We start from the raw sequence: 5,598 nt of genomic DNA, 5'->3' as shown, positions 1-5,598 counted from the left end.
TATTTTTTTTTTTTTAGAAAAAAGAAAAACTCCAATCTATGACTTTCAATTATGTAGGTATCCTCGCTCTCTCTCTCTCCACCAAGACACATAGCGTTAGACGCATGGGTAAGATAAATCATTGAATAATTTCCTTTGATGAGTTTTTAATATAGTTTTGTAAAATTTCTATATCATATCAAAATCATAGTAAACAAATATATATATATATATATATATATATATATATATATATATATATATATATATATATATATATATATATATATATATATATATATATATAAAAGAAAGAAAAGAAAATGCCACATTCCACACTTTTTTACTTAGAAAAGGGAAGAAATGCGGTCCTCTTAATAAATCTATTTTTGAGATGGATTTTAAGACTTAATTTTTAAAGACATGTAATCATTAACATGGAGATCATGAATATGAATAAATAAATAAATTTAAAAACTTAAAATAGTAAAAAAAAATTTGAACCTTAGTTTTCATTGTTTTTGGATAAAACACTTCCTTGCATCCATTTTTAAGATGAATGCTTTACAATTTCTGGATTGTATTTGTAGAAATGCGGTTCAATTCGCATGGAACAATTTTCCAAAATATAGTAAAGTCATTGGGGCTCTAAGCATAATAGTGATGACATTGATGCATATCCTTGGATGAATCATGGTCACTTAAATAAAGAGAGAAACACTTGATTGGAACAACACCAGCACAAAAACTTCATAGTTCAACCAATATCATACTAATAATGAGAATTTTAACATCCCAAACTTAGCCCCTACACCACAAAAGAAAAAACTTAAGGAAAAGTGTACCATAAAAATTTAAAAAAGGGGAAGTATATAATACGAGTATGCGACTATTTACCATCGTCACAAATAGGTGAAAAACACGGGTGTCAATTTTGAAATCGAGCGCACTTGGGTATATGCATTACATTGGGATCATAGTTCAAAAGAAAATTTTATAAACTCTATGAAACAACTAATTTTTCATATTCTTGTTGAACATAATAGTATACAATCCTAAAAGAAAATCAATATCTTCTCCCAAAATACACTAAAAAGGGGAAATTATCAAAATATACCCTTTTTTTAAATATTTTTAGAAATAAATTCCAGATTTTTCAAAACTTCAACCGTACCTCTTTTCTCCATTATTTGTAATTTTTACAAAAATACCCTTCATGTTAGTTTTAGATCAGTGAAGGCATCAGGGTCGACCCAAAACCGTGACGATAGTGGAGAAAAAGACTATGATGTTATTAAAGTTCTAGTATGCTCATAACCATTGCGGTAGTGTTTAAAATACCGTGATGGTCAAGGGAGGCATCACGGTATTTCAAAGGCAATGATGTAAAAGGTGGTGTATAATCGTGATAACCCAATCACTGCTTTTGAGCAAATCGAGATATCTAGAATCCCACTAGATGTGGTGAGCACTACACCACAATGATTTCAACACTCAAATAACATTCCCAAGATGCAATAACAAGTGCAATATAATTGGAAAAAATATAAAAACAATAAAACAAATAATATGGGAAATCATCAAAGCACAAAAATGAAAGTAGAGAGGGGCACACACATATACATGGTTTACCCAAGATGGGCTATATCCACGCACAAAATGACAAAGATGCACTCACTATCAAGATGAAAACGTACAAGATTGGGGTTATGTAGACTTACCTCATATATTCTCAAGGAAAGCTTAAACAAAAGAACTTCTTACCACAAAACCACCTACAATTGACTACTTTTTTCGACTCACCAATGCCGTGAAGAAATGCCGACAAAACCGGCCTAAGATGAGCCCCAAATAGTGGTGCTAGGGTTTTGTTGCAAAACCCCCAATTTCCAACCCTAAGCTTCTCCCTCTACAAGTTCCCTTTCTCCCTCACTTGCCCACTATGTTTCTCTCTCTATCAAACCCCTTTTAAGAGCCTCCACTAAAAAAGTATATTTTTAAGGACAAAATTACATTTTAACAAGAGGGAGAATACCATAGGGCCATAGGGTGTGATCTTTGCATCACATCCCAACAATCTCCACCGTAATGCAAAATCACATCCTTGTCTTGCCAAACCATCACTTCTTTCCTTTCTTGAGACCTAGAGAAGTTAGACTCCATTTCAACTTCTCTACTTGGATGAGCTTCGCAAGCATATCTGCAAGGTTGTCTTCGGTCTTGATCTTGATCAATTGAATTCTTCCATCTTCAATAACTTACCGGATATAGTGATATTGAACCACTATATGCCTTGACCTCTTGTGGTGAACCTGGTTCTTGGCCAAATGGATATCACTCATATTGTCACAAAATAGTTAAATGGGCTTGCACATAATGCCCATCGCACCTATCAACACTTGAAGCCACACAACTTCTTTTGATGACTCCGTTGCCGCCATGTACTCGGTTTCGGTAGTTGACAATGTTATCGCGTCTTAGAGCCATAGCACCCAACTAACCGGTGCATTTGCAACCAAAAAACAAATGCGGTAGTCGACTTACCTCTGTGACGATCACTAACAAAATTTGTATCCACAAAACCTTGTATTGGAATTGAGCCCTTGCCCAATGTGATTGCATAACTAACTTTACCTCTTAAGTATTAAAGCACCTATTTTGTTGCTTCCCAATGAACATTTATGGGGTTTACCATAAACCGACTTAGAACACCAACCGTATGCGATATTCAGTCTTGTACATACCATGGTAAACATTAAACTTCCAATCGCATTTGCATAAGGAACCTTAGCCATGTTTCTTATTTCTTCTTCCATCTTCGGACTTTTGCATTGAAGACAATTTGAAATGAGGCGCTAGGGGTGTCTTCACCGGTTTTGCATCTTTCGTGCTAAAATTTTCAAGCACCCTTTCTATGTAACCCTTTTAAGATAATGACAAAATTCCATTTTGTCTATCCCTTTCAATTTCAATCCTAAGGATTTGCCTTATCAACCCGAGATCCTTCATCTCAAATCTTTTGCTCAAAGAAGTCTTGAGCTCATCAATTGTTGCCTTGTTTTACACCCCAAAAGCATGTCATCCACATATAAGACTAAAATCAAGTATGTATCATCATCAAAGAACTTTAAATAGATGCAATGGTCATACTTACTTCTTGAGTACCCAAGGCTCATCATGAACATATCAAATGTTTTATACCATTGTCTTGATGCCTTCTTGAGCGTACACAATGACTTTTTCAATTTACACACAAGTCCTTCTTTGCCCTTTTTTATGAAGTCTTCCGGTTGTTGCATGTACACTTCATCTTCAAGTTCTCCATGAAAAAAAGTCATATTCACATCTGTTTGCTCAAACTTTAAATCATGCATAACAACTAACCCAAGCGCCAAGTGAATTAAGACCAACTTGACTACCGATGCAAAAATTTCATCAAAGTCATTGCTTTGTTTTTACGAAAAAACGTTCGCCACCAATCTTGCCCAATATCTTTTAGGCTTGCCATCGAGCCCCTTCTTTATCTTAAACACACATTTACAACCAACGGCCTTTCTACCTTTTGGTAGCTCCACCAAATCCCAAGTCTTGTTTTTTTAAGGGCCAATATCTCATCTTCCATAACTCTTTTCCAATGCTTGGTACCATTGCTATCAATGACTTCAAGGAATGATGTTGGCTCTTCATTTTCGGCTATCAAAGTATGCAAAATATTTGGATCCACATAATCTTTGTGCCACCCGAGTGTACGAGTTTCTCTAATTGAGTGCCTATGTGCCAAAGGTACAACTTAATCATGAAAGCCATTTGGTTCTTCATCTTGGCTTCCTAGTTCTTCATGCTCTTCACCATGATCAATGGGTATATTCTTGTAATGTATAGTTACACTTGGTGGAAGTATTTTGGGGTTGCTTTTAAATTCTTGGCTCTCTTGTTGCACTTCTTGACTATTGTCCTTCATCATCATCCATTTTGCTAATGCATTGGATTCATCAAAATGCACATCACGGCTAGTAGTTATTTTTTAGGTACTTGGATCCCATAATCGGTACCCCTTCACACCCTTGCTATAACCCACAAAAATCTTCTTTGACCTTGGATCCAATTTGTACCTTTGGCAACTTGGAATAAGTACATATGCATCACAACCAAAAAATTTTAAATCAGAGTAGTTACTTGGAGTTCCATACCATATCTCATTAGGAGTTTTGCTTCTCAATGCTATCGAAGGTGATCGGTTGATAAGATAACAAGCCATTGATATTGCTGATCGGGGCCTGATTTCATTTGGTCGTTACGCGTGGTGGTGTGAGGAGAGGAAATCCTCTCTCAAACAACCGCAGACCGCACGCTTATGGGTGCGCTAATGCGAGCTCTACTGTGTATGGATAAGAACCAACGAAGAGAGAGATTTTATGACGGGGATACATTCGGACACTTACCTCGCCGTTTGGTGTTCGGGGACACACCCGAGCAATTCGCCCTCTTAGAACAATAAAGAAACCCTATGGCTGTCTGCCAGTGCAGTTTGGACAGAGACTCTCTTCAGGCTTTCGACAAGTCGCTTCTTTCTCTCTGGTACTTAAATTGCGATGCGGGTTCGATTATCCTCCTCTGTGGTGATCCTCTCAAATATGGTTGATTGGCAAAAGGAAAGAGTGTGGAGGAAGGACGACAAGAATCTTCCTCTCCACGCAAGCGTTGGGCATCCGAGTACTTGAGGCAACCGAAGAGTTAGATCCGTCTTGGCTACCAGCTCAATAGGACTCCTCTTGAGTGACTAAGAGAGAGTGCGTAGGTGTCTCTCGACTCAACTTGACTGTACAAGAGGAAGTTAGAGCAGTGGTTCGACGGTTAGAACTCTTGGGTTTGCTCAAGCCTGCGTGCTTGTCGCAGACATGGGTTACCGTGCGAGGCAGGTAACTATTAGAGAGGAAAAGAGAGAGGGCATGGGGTGTAGTGTAGGCTAGCCTAGGAAAAAGAGACAATGAGACCGCACACTCAGGGGTATTTCCTCTCTCTAAATTTTTTCTCTCTCCTCTCGGCGGGATTAAAGGTTAGAAGCAAAAGACGAGTGAAAACAAGTGTGATGCCTCTATTTTGGTAGTGAATAATCCACCATTTTACAATTAACCTAAGCTTGTTTATATAGAGAACTCACCAAACAGGGGTGAATACTAAAAAACTAAGCTTAATTAAAATTAAAAGAAATTAGAACAAAATCCCAAAATAAGGTACAATGACCAAAACGCCCCTAAACCATTTTGTGCTAATGACAAAACTATCCCACTATGAGGGGCCTCCCGCCATTGCCAGATCTTTGAAGCTTTTCTGAAAACTTGTAGAAATGGTTCAGACGATCTGCCAGTATATCTTCGATGTTCGTTTGATTCTGGACATTTTGATGCCCATTACTTGTGTTGAGGCAAACTTTTTCCGAAGGATGAAAGTTCGGCTAGATTTGTGAACTTTGGTCGCCAATACTATTCGATCTGTGATGTTCTGAGTCTTTACTTTGTTTACGAGTGAAGGAGGATATTTTACACCAAGTTTGGTATGTTTTTGTCTTTATTTACAGTATTTTCGAATTTGGGAGGTCACCGGAAAAAGGGTTTCCGG

This window comes from Amborella trichopoda, chromosome 10 (genome assembly GCF_054954075.1).
Source record: "Amborella trichopoda isolate Santa Cruz 75 chromosome 10, AtrichopodaSantaCruz75HAP2 v2.0, whole genome shotgun sequence".
NCBI lineage: Eukaryota > Viridiplantae > Streptophyta > Magnoliopsida > Amborellales > Amborellaceae > Amborella > Amborella trichopoda.
This window is presented reverse-complemented; position numbering follows the sequence as displayed.